Source organism: Mirounga angustirostris, unplaced genomic scaffold, assembly GCF_029215605.1.
Source record: "Mirounga angustirostris isolate CCGP_5_RB_7025 unplaced genomic scaffold, mMirAng1.0.hap1 SCAF_15, whole genome shotgun sequence".
NCBI lineage: Eukaryota > Metazoa > Chordata > Mammalia > Carnivora > Phocidae > Mirounga > Mirounga angustirostris.
In genome coordinates, this window is record NW_026991723.1 from 20,030,079 (window position 1) to 20,051,892 (window position 21,814).

The following is a 21,814-nucleotide window of genomic DNA, read 5'->3' on the forward strand; positions in this document are numbered from 1 at the left end:
AGTCTTTGTCCATACAGGGACCCCATCTTACGTTTTGCATAAATTCCTAGTTCCCAGCACAGGGTACTTGACATACAACTTCGTATAAACTTTGCAATCTGGCAGGCCTGGTTCAAATTCTCGTTCTGCTACTTGCCTACTGTGCACCTTTTGTCTAGTTAGTAGTCTCTTGGATCTGTATTTAGCTCCTCTGTAAATTGGGGTGTGGAAATCCACCCTTCTCTGAGGATTAAGTGAAATGCAGAATTTAAAGCACCTACTGAAGTCTTAGCATTGCCATAGTGGTGGGACTGTTCGAAAACGTAGTGGTTAAAAATGTGGAGCCACATTGCCTAGATTGCATTCTAGCTACCTCACTTACTGAGAAAGTTAATACTCTTTCTGTACCTCAGTTTCCTTGTCTATAAAATGGGTATAATAGTAGCATTGACTTCAGAAGGTTGTATGGATTAAATGAGTTAACACACATTAGGGGACCTAGGTCAGCAATCTGCATACAGCAAGTATGCACTGAACATTGTTATGAGCAGCAATAAATAATAACAGCTTCTGTTCTCCCTCTGTCACCCACCCCATTTTATTTTATTAAATTGCTCTCCTTTTCAGACCTAATAATATGTGTAGGGAAAAGGTAGTTGATTCTTTTTTTTTTTTTTTTTAAAGATTTTATTTATTTATTTGAGACAGAGAGAATGAGAGAGAGCATGAGAGGGAGGAGGGTCAGAGGGAGATGCAGACTCCCCGCCGAGCAGGGAGCCTGATGCGGGACTCGATCCCGGGACTCCAGGATCATGACCTGAGCCGAAGGCAGTCGCTTAACCAACTGAGCCACCCAGGCATCCAAGGTAGTTGATTCTAAAGACGATTCCAAAATCCTTCTCTGCTCTTTAAAATGTTGTAACTCACATGAGCAAAGATCCAAAGCCCATTTCCCCATCCTCATATTTTCTGGGGGTCCAAAGGGAGAGAGACTGTAATTTTGAAAAACTGTGTTCCAGAGCTAATGGAAGTCAAGATTCTTGTGGCAGGAAAAGTAATCTTTCCCCCGCCCTGGGTTAGACCCAATGTTTATAACAAACAGAGCTGCTGTGGGCTTTACACTTAACACAACAACAACAACATCTTTGTTTGAAAAATTATATATACATATGTTTAGTTTTCTAAATAACAGCATCGCAATATGGTGTGTCAAATTACAGCCGGCTCTTGATTTTTTTTCTTTCAGTGAAAAGAGAAATTTTGCATAACCTAAAACTGCGCTCGTGTTGGAAACAAGGATTCTCAGATCGAATTTTAATTGTTGATTCCATCCTGCTCATGACCCTCAGGAAGGTGTATTCTTTTTGTGTTGCTTCGAGCAGCCTCTTTCATTAGGGGTCACATTTGTGCTGGTAAAATAAACCCCTCCCTCAAGCCCTCCACATCCTTTCCTGTAAGAGTCAAAATGAGCGTCACATCCCCCTTTCCTGTCAACCGCTTTTTTCCCATCAAGATCAAGAGCAAGCGTGTTTGAAGGTTTAAAACAAAGCTATGTTTGAGTTTATCCAATCACAGAAAGCATCTGAAAAACGTCCGAGCAGGTGAAAAACACCCCGCCTTTACATGCTCTGCTAACTCTGAAATGTCCGGATGGAATTTGAGCTGAGAACAAGCTTGAAGAATAACAGAACAAGTGGTAATTGTTTTCAGCAAGTCAGAAGTGCCTGAAATCCATGTACCCTTGACCAATGTAATACCCAATTCCTCAACAGCCGGAGAACTAGTTTTTCAAAGTGATTTTCCCCTTGACTCAGAGTTCTGCATCTGAGTGCTCCCACATATGGGTGGAAGTTATTCACAGAACATGGGTGGAATATAGTGAAGGCATTTTGTGAATGGGGGCGGGGTGTAAAATGAGGCTGATGAAGTTCGGTGACTCCATTTATGGTTGCTTCTCTAAGGACCAAGGTTATGGTGATACGGTTTGTATACTGTGATATGGTGCCTGAGCTTACGGCATATAGTTTCTAGAGTATTAGAGCAAGAAGGAAGCAGTAGTACAATCCTCACTCTACACTCAAGGAAACCCAAAGGCCCCAGAGATGTCAAGGTCACTCCTGCTGTGTTTATTGTTCGCTTGTGTTGTTCAAAGTTGGCCATTGGCAGAAGCTCAAGGTTCCCCTTTTCTCCTCCTCCCTCCCTGCTTTACTCCTCTCCAAGGTGGGTCTGGGTCCAGGTAGTCACTCCAGTTCTAGGGAGGAAGAGACAGTGGTGACCAGTTCCAGGCCATGAAATGTCCCCAGCTCTAGGGGAGGGGCTGCCTTTGCATTCCCCTCCCTTGGAAGTTTTTCTCTTCCTCTGGAGGCCTTGGGAAATGAGAGGCCCTCACATCTGTCCTTTCCCTTCTCTTATCCCCCACACTTCCCAGATATTGCTATCCAACCCAGAAGAGACCAGACATGATTGTTTATATCAGTTTCCTTTTGTGTAGTGGAAACCAGGGAAATCCCGTGTATCTGTCACTTCTAGGAAGGGTGTGTGGGTGTGTAGAGGGGGATGGGCCTTGAGACCCCACCTCTCCTCAGCCAGGGCCACATCTGAAGCTTAAGGTTTGGTTTTAGGAGAAAGGAGGTACAGCAGGCCTTTCGGATAGTTTGGTTCTAGACCACCGAGAGCTATGGGGGCTGGGCCACAATGGTGCTCTGCCTACTCCACTTAGTTTTTCAGAGTTCCACAATGGGGCCAGAGCCTCGTGCCAGGTCAGACCCACTTCAGGCTCAGTTTCCTGCTAACTGCAGCCCAGCCAGCAATAAAATGCTGCCTTGCTTTGTCCTTTGTGCATTTCTTTCTTTCTGTGACCTTGTGGAGAGGAGTGACTGCTTAAGGGAGGGTGAGAGTAGGATTGCTTGGGACAGCTGCAAGCCTTTGTTCTGTCTTCTCATTCTGTCTCTGTTCATCAGGATCCCATTTTGGCAATATCTAGCTAATAATGCCACATAGTCCTTTTGAAGTATCACACTAGCAAGTCCATATAACTCGTGTTGTGTGTCAGGCCCCATTCTGAAGGCTGTACATATAATAGCTCATTCAATCCTTGCAACCTACCCTTGATACATGGTTAATATCACCTGTTTACAATTGGGGACATTGAGGCCCAGAGAAGTCCAGTGATTTGTTCAAAGTCTTACAGCTCGGGCGTGGAGGAACTGGGATTCAGATTCAGATGTTGACGCAGGTAAACATGCTGGTTATCACTACACAACACCACCTCCATGGGAAAATAAACTGGATTGGGGATATATATGGCAGCTAGCTTGGTAGAAGGTACCTAGGAAATGCCCGTGGTGGTGGTGATGATGTGTTTGTAGTTGGTGCTGCAGGAGTTTAAGTGATAGTCCACAAGCGGTGTAGCAAATCTTTTGGGGGTCAAGAATTTCTACCGACCAGCTGTATGGTACAACTTTCAGATCACAGGAGGGGAGAGAGCACATGGGTGTACTTGAGGTGCTTGGATGAGGACAATAGAACATTGGTTAAGGAGATGCAAGGAGGAGGCGAGAGGGCACGTTACAGGCCTCAGCAGCTGGTGTGGCTTTATAGAGGTTGTGTGCACCTGACCTTAGTTTTGTGAATGGAACACCTTGTATAGAGAACAAAGAGATCTGGCCAATGACTGAACACAGCCAATTCACGATGAAGGAGGGTTTTGGAGGAGATCCAAACTTGTGGCCTGCAGGTAGACACAGAGAAGCTCTGGGCTCAGTTTTGACTATTCATGTTGTATTAGTTGCCAAATTTAAAAAGCCAGAGAATACACATAAACTACATGTTTCCAGATTATTTTGCAAGATGGAAAGATCTGGCATTAACTGGGTACCATTCTTAGTCGTCCACAGTTGCCTTCATGGGGCAGTGGCTCGCTCCTCCCTATAGAGGAGGCATTTAAGATCCATTTTCCACAGGCCCTACTATTTCCTAGTGTCACTCACATGCCCTGCATTGGATCCAGCACTCCCTACCTCGTTCCATAAATGCAGAAGTGGAGGGCTTAAGTAGTGATTAGTGAGAGCTAACTTGACTCTCATTATTGAGCTGCTGTGTGAGCATCTCCCCAGTCATCCAGACCGTTTTGAAACCCAATTCCTTATGTCATAAAGGAGCTACGTGTGGTTACACTCGGGCCATCTGGGCTTTGGAGGGTATGGCTAGTTGCTGTTACACTGGACCCCTGAGATTGGTTTAATAACAAAAGTGCCAGACACCAGAGATTTCACCCCTCTTATTTTTCATGAAATCTTTTTGTTACTGTGGTTGATGACTCAAACCTTAAGTCATAAGGATGGACAGTTAATGCAAGACCACCTCCAGGGGGAAGGAAGGGACCTGGACCTGCCCTCAAGAACAATGTTGGCTTGGCTACTGTCACTGCTCCCAACGTCCTTCTGGAACATCCACTTTGGTGGTAGGCTGGGTCCTTACCAGATAATTCCCAGGAAATCATCTTCTTTTGCTGAAATCCATCTGCCATTATTTCTCAAGCCCTTGCAAATTCATGTTCTGTTTTGCTGTTTCCACCCTCTTCCTCATTTCTAATCTGGAACCCTTTCCTTTGTACCCTGATGACCTCTCCTCCCACCACTAAAGAGTGGCATCCATGAACCCACACTGAAAATGCACTGGTCTGTAGCAGAATCGGAATTTCTTAATCCCGGCTCAGAATTTTCAGAAAGGGATGTGCAATTTTCCTTGGCTCAATTGCAAAAAATAAATTTGTTTTTTGTGGAAGTTTTTCCACAGTCAGCCAGATCTGAGTTTGCTCTCTCCTCTGTCACTTTTATAACTCTCAGCCAAGTTACTTAACATTTTTTTTTTAAGATTTTATTTATTTATTTGACAGAGAGAGACACTTGTGTTCCCTCTCTTGCTGTGTCTCTCTCTGTCAAATAAATAAATAAATTTTATTTATTTATTTGAGATAGAGCAAGAGTGAGGGAGAGAGAGAACACAAGCAGGGGAAGTGACAGGCAGAGGAGGAGGGAGAAGCAGGCTTCCTGCCAAGCAAGGAGCCCGATGTGGGACTCGATTCCAGGACCCTGGGATCATGACCTCAGCCAAAGGCAGACGCTTAACCATCTGAGCCACCCAGGTGCCCTGATTTAACCTTCTTGACCCTGACTTAGAAAGAAAGATGCACCCTGGAAGATGGGAATGACTGCTACCTTGTGCAAAGCTCTGAGGAGTAAATAATATAAGGAATGCCAAGTATCTATCACAGTTCCTGGCACATCAGTGGGCTCACAGATTTTAGTTTAGTACCTCTTTGATGACTTTTCTTGGGAGCTGATAGGGCATGGCTGATTCTGGACTTGTTGGTTTTTAGGTGCTGTGAAGTGTTCTCTGGGAAATCAAGAGAATGTGTATCTGAGAAGGACAAGACACTTACGGCAAGTGTTGAATGTTGCTTCAGAGGTTGGGAGAGAGGTCCTGGGGTGGAGAAATTCCAAGTATCAGGAAACAGAGAACAAGATGGAACTTTTACTAGTAATAAAGAAAACCAAACCAAAACCAAAAACAAAACAAAAAAACCCCACAAAAAAACAAAACCCAAACCAAAAAACCCTTGTCTCTTCCTTTGCCTCCCCTCCTAAGGGCACCAACTTACTCTTCAGAATGGACACTCAATAAAATGTTGACAGACAGAGGGTGGGATGTTATAGAAGGTTTGGCGGGCAGGGAATATAATATTAATATCCATGTAATGTTTTTATGTTTTAATTTTGGTGGAGGAAGCCTGAAGCCCGGGGCAAAAGCTAGTATTTTCATTTGCTTCACCTGAAGTTATATTGGCAGGGGCCCTCAGGGTAAAGAAGACAAGGATTAGGTTTGGGAATGGGGAAGGATATGAGGAAGTTGTAATAAAATATATAAGTGCAAGAGCTTGAGGAATAAACACAAATGAATTTCAGTCAAAGAATGGAAGGATATGGCATAAAGACATTTTAAGGGGGGAAAAATACACCCATAGGGTAGGCTTTGCTGAATTGGAGAGAGAATGTGAGAAAAGTAATGAAAAACTTTTAATATCCTGGAGCTCCCTAAGAGGTGCACTGATATTGTTGTTTTATGTTGATTGAGGGCCCACCACATACAGGGGCTGGTATTTGCCTGAAAACGTAATGTATGAAAATGTGGTTGAGGGAAACGTGAATTTTGCTATGGTTTGTGCAGGAAACAGATATGTGAATGATTACTTGATTGGTAAGGTCTTAGTAAAAATCATTTGTAAATCAGCCGAGCAACTAGCAAATGCCATTGTTTACACCATCATAATCATGACCTCGTCTGAAGCAAAGGAGAGGGCAGAGTTCTCAGGGGAGGGATTTGCAATTTTCAAGATGGGAAGAAAGACTTATTCGTAGTATTAACATATACTGAGGAAATCCACATCTTCTGTTTATCAGAAATTTCTCAGAAAGTGTCCCAAAGAAGTTATAAATGTACTTGTTAAAAGTGAACATATTTAGTGATCCTTTGCCACCATCTGAACCCTGTTAACCTTCACTGTCTAATATCTGTCTTTGAAAAACCATTAGGGCTAAACTCTCATAACTGTCTATGATCAGACAACTATAATACTTTTTTTTTGTTTGTTTTTTGATACCAAATGGCACCTGATGATGACAGCCATGACTTAAACAGGTTACTGAAATGACAGACCCACCAACCCTGGCACCATGGGCTGAATGTTGGTGGATTTTAGGCACCCCACTCTTGAAGCCAAGAGATATTAGAACATGAGGAATTGGTAACAAAGATGGGCTAATGTGGGATTTTGAACTGTATACTAAGAAGAGATTTCCTCTAGATTCACTTAGTTCAGCTCCTACTTTGGGGTTGGCACCCCTTTCTGCAGCATCTCAGGGAGGGAGTCTATTTCTTCAAGTGGATTTGGGATTTGGGCTGGTTTCATGGTTACATAGCCTTTTTTTTTTTTTGCATTAATTTGAAATCAACCTTTCAGCCCTATATATTCAAGAATATTCTAGAATGAGTCCTCTTCATATATTTAGTTGGAGGTAATTTTTACCTTGGAAGAGAAACTCTGTTTTTTTCACCTACTTGTACTGTAACATACACACTTCTCATTGCTCTTTGTTGCCTTGTATTAGTATCTGTCAGGCAAGGCTTTGCCTGGTAACAAACAGTCCCATTACCAGTTTGACTCAGAAATTTTGTTTCTTTTATGTAATTTGAATACTTGGGTGGTTTTTGAGGGCTAAGATATGTATCCAGGGTAGGCAAAAGAATAATTCTATGTTAGGGAGCAAAAGAACAATGTCACATGTGTTCGACTTTTCACATCCACCACGGCTTTTGCCTTTGCTGTCACCTTTGCCTGAAGGGCTCTTCCCCTAGATATTTTTGTGGCCGCCTCCCTCATATTTTCTGGTCCTTTACTTAAATGTCACCTTTGTGGTAAGGACTTCCCCCAGCACTCCATCTAAAATTGTACGATGAACAAACCGAACTCTTCAAAATAACTTCTAAATATTCCCATTACTCTCCCCTATTTTAAGCACATACCACTAGCACACTCTATATTTCCATTTATAAACCTTGTTTATTCTGTGTGTCTCCCATTAGAATAATTTCCATGAGGAGTAGAGTTTTTTTTCATTTATGGCTGTATTCTCAGTTCTTAGAACCATGGCTGGCACATATAGATCCTCCAAAAATGTTGAATGAATTTTTTGTGGCTGACTGATGATTTTTGTGACAAGTAAGTTGGTAAGTGGTGGAAGGGGTCTTTCTCTGGTAGGTTCTTATTTATTGGGGATATATGAAGGTGGGGAGGTTTGATGGAAGGCTAGGTTCGTTTCTTTGGGATGTTTGGTCCTAGGTAAGAGATTTTGCATAATCCTTTTAGCCTGTGGCTGGAATGTTGGTGTAGGCTCAGATATGGGCATTGACCCACCCCAACTGCTCAATTTCCTCCTGTCTCCACTCTGTGGATATTCTCTATTGGCGTACCCTTCTGTCACAGTGAACTTCCATCTTCTCTGGTTCTCCAGGAGGTGTCCAGGTTTGCATGCGTTATAAATTGCACTTTCCTGAAGGATTCTTGGTTATTCAAGTTGGGAAACAGTAAAATGATACTACCTCTCTGGACAGAGAGGTGCTGTGCTTGTGCTCGTGCCAAGGATGCCCAGTTGATTGAACTTGGCACCCATAGGGTAGGGCTCTGAAGCAGGAGTGAATGTGGTGAATATTTGGGCAGCCATAAAGGAGCCCATGGGAAATACGACGTGGTGGACACTTTGCCCTACTGGGAAGAATGGAAGTAGATTTTATTATGGCCATTATTGACTAAGATACTCAGGCTGACACTTGGAGGAGATACTCTCGCATCCCTGGGGCCATTTAATTGAGGGTTGAGGGAATTGAGAAAAGAGGCGTAGGGCAAGAGGTGGCACAATGTATTAGTTTTTTAGAGCTGCTATAACAGACCATTACAAGTTGGATGGCTTAAAACAACAGAAATTTATTTTCTCACGGTTCTGAAGGCTGGAAGTCTGAGATCAAGGTGTCAGCTAGGTTGGTTCCTGTTCAGAGCTTTGAGGGAGCTTCTATTCCAGGCTCCTCATCTAGCTTCTGGGGATTGTTGGTGATCTTTGGTGTTCCTTGGCGTTCCTTGGCTTCTCCTGTCTTGCCCTGATCTCTGCTGCTTCACATGGTGTTCTTCCTGTGTACATGTCTGTGTCCAAATTTTCCTCTTTTTTTTTTTTTAAAGATTTTATTTATTTTTTAACAGAAAGAGACAGACAGTGAGAGAGGGAACACAAGCAGGGGGAGTGGGAGAGGGAGAAGCAGGCTTCCTGCTGAGCAGAGAGCCTGATGTGGGACTTGACCCCAGGACCCCGGGATCATGACCTGAACCAAAGGCAGACGCTTAACGACTGAGTCACCCAGGCGCCCCCAAATTTTCCTCTTTTATAAGGGTGTCAGTCTTATTAGATGAGAGGCTCACTCTATACCAGTATGACCCCATTTTAACCAATTACATCTGCAGTGACCCTATTTCCCAAATAAGGTCATATTCTGAGGTACTGGGGACTGGGACCTCAGAATATGAATTCTGTTGGAACACAGTTTAAGCCATTATATCCAGTTTGGGAGTAAACCCATTGTGGGTATTTTATATGTGGGTGAAAGGACTGTCAGTTCACCTTCAGCTTTCAGACAAAGCACACTCAGTATGCTGATTTGTGCAATGCTCAATTATGTAATCCATACCCTCCTAAAATACTGTATATAGAAATTTGTTATTTATGCCTCTGTAAACATTTACATAATAACAATTCATTCTCAAATTATGCAATGATCTTTCTTATCACAGTGCTACATGGCTATAATCTCTTAACCAAGCTCATGGGCCCTTTTCCCAGGGAATCCTGCAAACTTTCCATACTATGGGTATATTCTGAAGATTAACTTTATTTTTTATATTTTTTAAAAGATTTTATTTTTAAGTAATCTCTACACCCAATGTGGGGCTCACACTTAAAACCCTGAGATCAAGAGCTGCAGGCTCTACTGACTGAGCCAGCCAGGTGCCCCTTCTGAAGATCAGATTGGTGAATAACTTTTTTTTTTTCTTCAAGTATCAGAAGCAACAGGCTTCATTTTTTTTCCACTTATTTATTTGTTTCACTTATTTTGTTTCCCCTTATTTCACTTTTTTCACTTATTTGTCATTTATATAGTCACTCAACACACATTTAATGAATCTTTACCCCTGGGCAAACACAAGTCAGATTCCATCCCTTGGAGCCTCAGGTGGGTGGAGTGAGACACATGTAAGCATTTTAGTGAAGTGCTGGACATCAAGGAAAAACTATGGAAAGTTTTCAAGAGGAGGAACGGCTCCTAATTGCTCTGAAATCTCACACTGTCCTACACTGGGGGACTCAAAAAGGTTTCAAAGGAAGGGGGAGGTTCTGCAGCTCTCAACAGTCTCCTCCCTTCTGACAATCCCAGCAAATCACAGAGTGAGAATTGGGAATCTTGGTTTTAGACACTGACACGGAGCCCTCCATGGAAGCCTTGGGGCTCTCCCCGGCAATTCTGACCCATTGACTGGAGACCCTGATTTTATACACCTGAGAAGTTCCTACATCAAAGATACCATGACAGCTAAGTGAAAAATGATGATTCTGAAACAATTTGCATTTGCCAGACTTAGAGTGCAACGTGAGGCATGATGAGGCTAAGGATGACATTATTCAGAGGTGGCATGCCAGGCCTTTACTCATCTTACCGTCTACGTGGGTAGATGAAAGAAGGGATGGGGCTGCTCCCAGGACAGTGCCCTCGGAGATGGTGGTCCACAGGAGGCAGTCCTGTCTCTTTCTAAGTCATTTTTACAAACGCTGATGCACCCATTTATGTTCCTATAAAGTCATTACCATCAGCTGACCCCTTAATTAGCGGTTAATATTCTGGCAGGAGTAACTGATGAGGTGTGAGGGGGGAGGCGGGAGAAGGTGTGGGTAGTGAGCGTGCAGGGTTGCTGGGAAAAGGGTCTTGGAGGGGATGGTGTAGCCTGGGCAGGAGGGGTGTCTCCATAGAGGACACAGAAGGTACTGTTTTGGGTTTGGTTTGGTTTGGTTTGGTTTTGCTACTTGAAATTTTTTGTCATTTCATGGGTTGCGGAATTGATCTCTTCCAGGAAGTGGAAGAGAAGGATTTTTCTATAAATTTAAGGGTGATAAAATCACCTTCCCAGTGAATGCCAGAGCCCCGGCCTATTTTATCAACAACAGGAAGTCCAGCCTCGGCCTCTGCTGTGAATTGGTGCAGGGGCCACAGAGGCTGGCTCTGCGGGAAGCAGGGGAGTGGGGAACGGGGTCCTGTTGGGGCCTCATTTGATACTACCCTCCCCCAGCAATGGACTGGCCAGTCTACCCCGCATGGTGTCACTGTTGGGGCTGAGTCCCACACAATCCCCAGTTTACCAGTCTATCCATCATGCCCTGGAGATGGCCTCTAAGGCCATGTCTCATTCCCATATCTATCAACTACTGTGGCGGAGGTCATTGGCCTATGCAGTGTGGGTTGCACTTTTTATTGGGTAAAAGGGAAAAGAGACAGAGCTGTGGGGGTGAGGCAGGGATGTGGTTTCATCACTAGTACATTGGATAAGGAGACAACCGTAGGAGGGATAAATATTGACAACAGCAGAAACTGCCCATAAATTATCCATAGGGTCAGGTTTGATGTATCTTTGAATTATTCACCAGGATCATACAGGCAGTTTAGATACACACACATACACATACACACACACCCACACACCCAAGCTCCTGTTATTCTGTGCAGTTAGAACCCTCTCCCTATTTGTGGGGCTAAGATGTGATCAATACAGGAGCAAATTGGGAAGTTCTCTGGGAAATAAGGCCAATGGAGCTGAGAAAGCTGGTTATCCCATCCCCTGACCCTTGGTTTTGATGAATTAAATGACCACTAAAATGTGACGTAAGTGCTAAAATGTCTGTCTTTGTTAGTATGATAACCTGAGGAAGGACACAGTGCCTTAAAGGGGCAACCCGTTTCACCTTGACCCTTACATGCTTGTCCTCGACCCCGTGAACCCACTGACCACACAAACTTTTTCCTGCTAGTGCTGCTTGTTCCTAGAAAAGGACCTAATAAAGGAATCCACAGAAATGTGTAAATGACTGATAAAACTTTGTACCTTTCCTATTTCAGGAACATCAACTTTAAGAGTGGCTGCCCCTTTAAGGAATATAATGTGATTAATTTTGGACTTTCAGGTAGACATTAAATCGTTGTGATATATTAACCTCCTCAAGGGAGCTCCACTCAAGAATTGGGCCTTTCCGTAACAACGTCTTCAATTGCTCTCTGCCGAGATCCTACAACCGTACCTGCGGCTCAGTTCTTACGAATCATTACTATGAAGACTGGCTGCAAGTCTTGAAAACGATTAACAATGTTTTGCCATTCAGCGCTCATGTTTATATTACTTAAATCTTGCTCTCACTAAATTTTCATTCTTTCCCAAATCTGATTCTCAGCATTTGAGATTATAAATTAGGTGAGTAGAAATAGTTTGGTGGATGAGTTGGCTTAAAGTGTAGTTTTTTAACTGTCCTCCAGATAGAAATATTAGTTTCAGGTATGAGCAAGCAAGAAAAGTTGTCAAATCTGTGTCACAAAAGGTTATGATCTCCTTTACACAAAACGTCTACTTATTTTTAAAAGCAATCATGCCTAAGTCTTTGCTTATGTAAGTCCCCCCTTTACAACAGTTATTTATTTTTAATCTTTAGCATATCAGTCCTCAGTCTTTTTGGTTTTATTTTCTCCTTATGGCCCATATCCCACTTATTTTAGGTTTACTTTTGTGCCTGAATTCTTTTTTAAGTGCCTTGACTTGTAGGCACTGACCCCGGGGGAATCTCCTGATACGTTGTTCTCTGCCCCTCTTGTTGCCTTCCAGTGGGGAGGTCACAAAAGGGCAGAAAATGCTCTTCCCATGATGCATTGGTGACAATTCCATTTCTCGTGCCTGGGAAATATCAATAAATAGACTGCTTCAGCCATCTCCCAGTGGAATTTTAAAAGAGTTATTATGACAATAGTATTGTAGGCAGGGCAAGGGCTGGCCCTGGTGAGTGAGGGCCCCGGTCCGGGCTGCAGGCTGGGGGCGGCAGATTGCCCGAGGAGGAACATCCTCGTGGTGGCTGAGTGTTGACCCAGCTCCAGATTCATCGCTGGGATCAGCTGTGCTTTGTGCTCTGCTGAGAGTCACTTTGGCCTGTCTGAAGGAGGCAGCTGTTGTAAAGTATAAGTGCGGACCCAGGGGATAATTCTTGGCTTTCATCATGCTGGGAAGGCTTCAGCAATTAATTTCTTCTGTTCTTCTTGCAGCCAAGGGTTCTCCACATTATTCATCTCTTTGGGCAAAGGCCGTTGGTGGCTTCTGAGTTATTTTCTCATTAGGTGGAGGGTGGGGATTACCTGATCGTGGATGGCTTGCGCTTGTAGTTCATTTTGTGGGTGGATTATGACCAGGTAGGACCTCAGCAGTAACTTAATTTGTCTTGAGCTCCCAAGGCATAGAGTTCAGCATGGTATTTCCATTTGACGTGAGGATAGCAGCTTGGCATTTTCAAATCCAGAGGCACCACTTCCTGATGGTCTCACCTCTGAAAGCGGCTGGTTTCCCTCTGTGCACATGACAAGACCCAAATGGATTCAAGAGAGGGCTAGACCTGGGCTTTTACTGCTGTTACTCTGTAGGAAAACAAAACCAAAACCAACAACCTCCCCCTCCCTTCCCCAACACTAACCTTTCCAGTTGGGAGATTTAACACTTGAACAAAAGAGAGTCTGAAAGAGCCCTGGGTGTAGCGAGCCACAGGGGAGAGAGTGTGGAGGGCAGAGGATGGGATTGAGTCCCCAGGGGTCTGTCTCAAGGGCTCAGAGATTTCAGAGAATGAAGGTGGGGTCTCCATGGGACCACTTAGCATGGTCCCCCTGATTATTTGTGTTTTTGTATGTGGGGAGGACTGATAAATTCACTTCATGGCCCAGATAATGATTTAGCCCTCATATTTTCCCTGTTCAGCCACATTCCCTCTTCAGTGTGTTTGCCAGGCCCATACTGCTTCCAGATCAGCAGGTAAAGAACACAAACGCTTCATGAAAGGGATGTGGGGAGTCTTTCACAGTCTCGGGGAAACAAGTAGATTGGGAGGTGGGAGAAGAGAGGAGTTGCACCCCGTTGGTCAGAGTGTTGTTGCCTGTTTCTCAGGAGGCCAGCTTGAGTGGCTTGCAATCCTCAAGGCATAGAAGCCAAGGTTTTCCTCCTCCCAGAGAGGCGTAATTAAGGAATGCTGGCTTTGACGTGGGCCAAGTTGGTTTTGAGCATTCTTTGTCTTGTCTGTGATTAGAAACTCACTTCATAGTATACCACCTGGTCTTAGCAGTCTGCAGCTGTGTGAGCACTTCATGTTCAGTGAACAAAGGCATCAATAAATGCCCAGTGCTGGGAAGGCATCGTGTTGGGCACCCTCCTTCCACAATGCAGCTCACCTTCGTTTCCATGCTTCTTTCGGCTCTGGAGCAAAATTGCCCTGCTTGCTCTCCCACCACAGCTGAAGTAGTCCTCTCCTTGGAATGTAATCTGAACAACTCATTCTCCCCGAGGTATGATAGTAGATAATGAATAATTTAATGTGCTACCTTAGAAGGGTTATACACATTTTAACAGGTGACAGGTAGCCAGAGACAGAGTAAATAAGAAGAATAGATTCATATTAATGGTGGAATTTCAAGTTGATTGCAGGGCACTCTCTTGAGTCAGGAAGGGGGCATCTCTGTGATTTCCCTCGTATGGCCTCACACCGTGATGTCTCACACCTTCTTTGGTGTAATTTCGTTCCTGGATAGAATCATAGATGATCTGACCAAGCTTACTGATCCCTGAGGGGTCTGAGTCACTCCAAAGGAGTGTCTTTACAAGAATTGAGATCTTCTAAATTCCAGCCTGCTCTCGGGCTGTGTTGGATCCCCCAGGGAGGAGAGCACAGTGATGGGAAACATGGACAGGTTCACTGCGAATTCAGATTTTTCCCAAACAGAACGTGTGTGGGCTCAGTGAGTCTGAAAAATAATTTGCAGCTCTGACAGCCTCTTTTTATGGAAGGCATGTGTTAAACACAAAGTCATAACCATCAGCTCTTCTTCAGTAGGAGAGAATGAAGGGGCTGGTCCCCTTTAGGCAGAGGTGGGCAAGCTGAGCTGCTGGCTGACGAGACAACGTGGCCAAGGTCATTCAGCAAGTAGCTAGACTGCCTCCTGGTTCCTAGCCCAGCTCACCATTGCCCTACACGCCCCCGTTGTCCCAGTTCAAAAGCAGAGCTTCGTCTGAGTCTGTCTCCTTGGTAGGGCTGTGGGGAATGTGGGTGTCAGCACTCTGGTCTTGCGGAGACTCTGAAACAATACCAGGTATTTTGTAGCAGGTATGTGCTGAGTGTTCTTCTCTCACTCTCTGCATTTGGAGCATTCAGCATATAATCCTACAATTAGTTCATTAAAAAAAAATAGAAACCACTTGCAGGTCACCTTTAAAACAAAGAGAGAAGCAATTTTGAATTTAGCAATTTTTCATTTTTGACATCTAGTACCACCTTAACCTCTGCAGTTACAAATAATGCTGGTGGGGAACGGCTCCTTTATGCACATTTGAAGAAAGAAGGGCTATACATTATGAATAGAACAAGGATGAAGGAGCTGGTTGTAGTGCAAGATATTTTGAGTACATTAATCAGTCCATCTCTCTTAGAGTGAGACTCATTTTTTAAAAAAGGGTATTAAACAGAATGCAAACAATTTGTGCAATTCAAGTCGGACAATGGACATAGGAGGGCAAAGGGAAGATGTGAAAACACAGGGAACAAGGCATTGAGGGAGCTCCTTAGGGTAAAATAAGGCAAAGGAAAGGAAGAGAGCTTGGAAGAAACATTAAGATGGCACCTAGTCCTACTTAGATTCCCGCAGTGCTTGGCACAGTGATTCATTGACTCACTTCACAAGCAGCAGTTAGGTGCCAGCCATGGGTCAGCCCTGACCCCACAAACTCATATTCTAGGGGAGAAGACAGACACCTACTCAGAGTTCCAATAGGATTTGCTATAATGGGAGTGAACACAAGAAAGCCATATCCACTTTCCTTTACTAATGACAGAAAATACTGTTAACAGTGGAATGTTTTCCTTTACTAATGATAAAAAGTACTGTTAACAGTGGCTTAGCATTTTATATTTCTCACATAAGTCTGGAAGTAGAAAGCTGCATTGTGGGCTTAACACCCCAATGACACAAGGGCTAGTATCTCTTTGATTTTCTTGGGTTCTCCCTCAGTGTTTCAAGATGGCAGCCATAGTTCTTTTGGGGTGGAGGAGAAGAGATGCTTGTGCATCATGGAAACTCCTCCTTTAAGCCCAAGGGAGACTTCTACTGACTCCTCATAGGCACACCCTGTGTCCTATGCCACCCCTTACCTCCTACCAGCTGCAAGAGGAACAGAGAAAAATGAGAACTTAGCTTTTCTTCTAAGACTCTGTGATGCAGGATATAATAGGGCTAGGTCATAACTGTTTTGAAGGGGGGGGTTAATTTGGGGGGAAAGTCATCAGGGAAAGCTGTCCTTCATTCAGGATTTTATTATCTCATGGAGAAAATTTGTGGAAACTTCCTAAGTCTTTTCCAGATGTTTTCTCAACCCACTCTAATAATCCTCCATGGTGCCATCAGGTCTTCTAAGCCTTGCTCTCTACACTAGGAGGCTGACAGATAAGACATCAACAGCTTCCTTACCTTATTTTTGGGCTCAGTGAATGGGCAGCGCAGGACAGAAGAAGGGAGGGATAGGGTCTTGTTCGGGATGTCTATTCCCTTGACTTGGACCTTGCATGGCTGCAGCAGGCAGGCTGCATTTTGAAGTTTCTGTCAGGCTGTCCTCTCCTTGGCCAGTAACGGCCCCCAGTTCTTGTTATCCTTTCAGGCTTAGAGATGCCCTGCTATTGCCAGCACCACCCCCACCTCCGAATTCCCTCCCCAAGCATGTACTGCAATATTCGTTAGGCTTTCTTTACTGCCACTCCTTTGTAGACACTCCCTTTTCGTATTACCCAATCTGAATGTACCACCTATTTCCTGCATGTCCCCTGACTGATATAATAGTAGGGGTTGGGCATAGCCAACCAGCATTGTCTGTCAGAGGGACCTAATGCCCTGGGTGGGGGGTATGTAGGTGGGGGGAAGGAAGGGTGCTGGAGAGGGTTCACAGAGTAGCGGAAGTAAATTTCAAAGAATAGGTAGGATTTCATCAGGTAGAGGAGGGATGGGAGATGGAAGGGATAGAGGATGTAGAACCTTCTAGCAAGAGTAATTCACATGTACAAAGAAACTATGCGAATGTGAGGGAGCATGGTTGTAGTTTAGCAGTAGGTGTGGACAGTGGAGACAGGACTCTGAAGTGTGGGATGGAGGAGCGTGCGTCATCAAAGTCAGCTGACCAAGGTGTTGGGGGTTTTATCCTGAGGGAGACTGGGTGCTCGTAAATGATTTCAAGAAGGGTGTGGCTTCACTGTGTTTTACTAAGAAGATTCTGATGGCACCATGGAGGATTATTAGAGTGGGTTGAGAAAACAGCTGGACAAGACTTAGGAAGTTTCCACAAATTTTCTCCATGAGATAATCAAATCCTGAATGAAGGACAGCTTTCCCTGATGACTTTCCCCCCAAATTAACCCCCCCCCCAAAGCAGTTATGACCTAGCCCTATTATATCCTGCATCACAGAGTATTATGGCATTATTAATATTATATTATTATAATAGAGTACTATAGTTCACTACATTATTGACTTTTCCACTTATCTGTACAACTCCATAGGGACAGGGACCATGTCTCAAATTATCTTTGTATTCCCAGCGCATAGCATGGGGCCTGGCACACAATAAGCATTCAGTAATTGTCTGTTGAATTGAATGTGGGGACTGGGATTTTCATCTACTGGAGCAGACCTACTTTACATGCAAAGTGGTTACCTGTGATGACTCTAGTAGGGCTTGATTCTCATATCCGACAGCTACACTCTTTCTGATCAAAAGACAGAAGGAAAAAAGGAAGGAAGGGAGGGAAAACACTAAGAAGGATGGAAGGGAGGAGGAGTGGGCAGAGCCTGGATTTCTAAGTGATGTGGATGAGAAAGGAGGGATGGAGCACTGAACAAGTTGGTACTTAGACCTTTACTCCACATGACTCCAAAAAGTCCCAAAGCAAAAGGAACAGAAGCCAAATTCTCCTTTGTTCAGTGAAATGGAAGGGGGAGAAATAGGCCAGGTAACAACAATGCATACCTTAATTGTTTGCATACTGGCTGTGTGATTCCTGCGTGGGCTACGGTGTGCTGCCCAGAAGACCTTTCTGAAACCACAAGGCAGCGCCTGATTGAGTCCCGCCCAAAGATCATCTGTAAGAGTGACTCCCTTCAGTGATCTGGGGCGGGGGCATGGAAGGCCCTCCTCTAACCTATTACCACGATGATGTTGAAAAGTCAAATCTGATCAAATGCATCCCTTGGAAAAAGTGGGTGGGGAAGGAAATAAAATAATAAATCTTGGAGAGTGACTTGCAAATAGTTCTTGAGTATTATGAAAAAGGCAGCCATAGATTAGAAAACTCAAAAGGTCAACAAAATGGGACTAACTTGAGAATATACTAGAAGAAGTGTCAGAGAACAGGTAAACCTGCCTTTAGATCATGTCTTGAATATCTGTTAGGTCGTGTTGGCTGGGATAGGGTCTTAGGACTTCACAAGAAAAAAAAAAAAAAATATATATATATATTTAGATTACGAGAGCTTGTTTTAATATATATTTTTTACAAACAAAGCATTTTATTTTTTGAAATTTAACTTTATTATGTTGTTAGTCACCATACAGTACATCATTAGTTTTTGATGTAGTGTTCCATGATTCATTGTTTGCATATAACACCCAGTACTCCATGCAACACATGCCCTCCTTAATACCCATCACTGGGCTAACCCATGCCCCCACCCCCATCCCCTCTAAAACCCTCAGTTTGTTTCTCAGAGTCCATAGTCTCTCATGGTTCGTTTCCCCCTCCGATTTCCCCACCTTCATTTTTCCCTTCCTTCTCCTAATGTCCTTCATGCTATTCCTTATGTTCCACAAATAAATGAAACCATATGATAATTGACCTTCTCTGCTTGACTTATTTCACTTAGCATAATCTCCTCCAGTCCTATCCATGTTGATGCAAAAGTTGGGTATTCATCCTTTCTGATGGCTGAGTAATATTCTATTGTATATATGGACCACATCTTCTTTATCCATTCGTCTGTTGAAGGGCATCTCGGCTCTTTCCACAGTTTGGCTATTGTGGACATTGCTGCTATGAACACTGGGGTGCATATGGCCCTTCTTTTCACTACATCTGTGTCTTCGGGGTAAATACCCAGGAGTGCAATTGCTGGGTCATAGGATAGCTCTATTTTTAATTATTTGAGGCACCTCCACACTGTTTTCCAAAGTGGCTGTACCAACTTGCATTCCCACCAATACTGTCATAGGGTTCTGCTTTCTCCACAACCTCTCCAACATTTGTTGTTTCTTGCCTTGTCAATTTTTGCCATTCTAACTGGTGTAAGGTGGTATCTCAGTGTGGTTTTGATTTGAATTTCCCTAATGGCTAATGATGATGAACATTTTTTCATGTGTCTGTTAGCCTTTTGTATGTCTTCTTTGGAGAAGTGTCTCAGGATGCAAGGGTGGTTCAACATTCGCAAATCAATCAATGTGATAGAACACATTAATAAGAGAGAGAAGAACCATATGGTCCTCTCGATTGATGCAGAAAAAGCATTTGACAAAATACAGCATCCTTTACTGATTAAAACTCTGAGCTCAGAGTATAGGGATAGAGGGAACATTCCTCAATTTCATAAAATCCATCTATGAAAAACCCACAGCGAATATCATCCTCAATGGGGAAAAGCTGGGAGCCTTTCCCTTAAGATCAGGAACATGACAAGGATGTCCTCTCTCACCACTACTGTTCAACATAGTACTAGAAGTCCTAGCAAGAGCGATCAGACAACAAAAAGAAATAAAAGGCATCCAAATCAGCAAAGAAGAAGTCAAACTCTCACTCTTTGCAGATGACATGATACTTTATGTGGAAAACCCAAAAGCCTCCACCCCCAAATTATTAGAACTCATACAGCAATTCAGTAATGTGGCAGGATACAAAATCAATGCACAGAAATCAGTTGCTTTCTTATACACCAACAATGCAACTGTAGAAAGAAATTAGAGAATCAATTCCATTTACCATAGCACCAAAAACCATAAGATACCCTGGAATAAGCCTAACCAAAGAGGTAAAGGATCTATACTCCAGGAACTACGGAACACTCATGAAAGAAACTGAAGAAGGCACAAAAACATGGAAAAACATTCCATGCTCATGGATCGGAAGAATAAACATTGTTAAAATGTCTATTCTCCCCAGAGCAATCTATACCTTCAACGCCATCCCAGTCAAAATTCCAATGACATTTTTCAGACTGCTGGAATAAACAATCCTAAAACTTGTATGGAACCAGAAAAGACCCCAAATCGCCAAGGAAATGTTGAAAAAGAAAAACAAAGCTGGGGGCATCACGTTGCCTAATTTCAAGCTATATTACAAAGCCGTGATCACCAAGACAGCATGGTACTGGCACAAAAACAGACATATAGACCAGTGGAAGCGAATAGAGAGCCCAGATAGGGACCCTCAACTCTATGGTCAAATAATCTTCGACAAAATAGGAAAAAATATGCAATGGAAAAAAGACAGTCTCTTTAATAAATGGTGCTGGGAAAATTGGGCAGCTATATATAGAAGAATGAAACTCATTCTCTAACACCATACACAAAGATGAAAGACCTCAGTGTGAGAGAGGAATTCATCAAAATCCTAGAGGAGAACATAGGCAGTAACCAATTCGACATTGGCCACAGCAACTTCTTCCAAGATGCATCTCCAAAGGCAAGTGAAACAAAAGCGAAAATGAACTTCTGGGACTTCATCAAGATAAAAATGTTCTGCACAGCAAAGGAAACAAAACAAAGAGGCAACCCACAGAACAGGAGAAGATATTTGCAAATGACACTACAGACAAAAGGCTGATATCCAAGATCTATAAAGAACTTCTCAAACTCAACACCCAAAAAACAAGTAAGTCAAAAAATGGGCAGAAGACATGAACAGACACTTCTCAAAAGAAAATCTTTTGATAGTTGTAAGCATCTGTTCTAAGCCAGGCGCTTGCCATATTACCTCATTTAAAATATTACAGAACGTAGAAGTAGTTGTTACTCATCTTACAGATGACAGAACTGAGCCTTACAAAGTTGAAGTCACGTGCCCACAGTCTCACTGAGCGTCATGGAGCTAGGATTTGAACTCCATTTGTCTGATTGCAATGACTGTGAACTTCACCCAAGATATTACTCTTGTGATACTTGTATCAGCTTTTCTATATTTCCTCCCCCTACCTGTATTCTGTTTCTCAGTGTCATTCCAGGTGTTTGATTCTGTGAGGGGTTAATTCTCATGCCCAATGAGGGTTTCGGTGGTGAAATTCCATCTTGGGTCTTAATCCTTCCTTGCAGAAGGGACATTGAGATCATTATGACCCTTGTATTAATCTTTGAAGTAACACAAGGCTCTTTCTCTCAGGCTTTTTGTATAGGTTAGATGATTTACTGCATATTTGTCATAGGAAGTATTTGTTTGAGAAATAGTGTGTGGCCATTTTGTCACTGGCCCATGCTTTCATTTACCTTCTTTGGGTCTTCACTGGAAACAAGTGACTTATCTTGGATGCATTAGGCTTTGAGTACAAGCAGAAGCCCCACTAAGTCGTCCTAAGAGCATCTACTCTTTTGCTTTTTATCAGGAGTGAACTTGGAGCCTTGAGAAGTGTACATGTGCTCATCAGGAGTTTCTTATTTTTTTGGGGGCTGAAATGTGGCATTTTTTCCTGCTGATGTTAATCTGGAGTGCACCATCTTAGGGAGGCAGCTGCCATGGCTGGCAGGGCTAGACCCTTCCATGTGTGACCAGAAGCTCACTGGGAGAACAGAATCCTCTGGCCAGGGAAGCCACAAGTTCTGTGTTTCACCTGGACAGCTCTCTCTCCCTGTGCTTTGGTCATGGACAGTTTT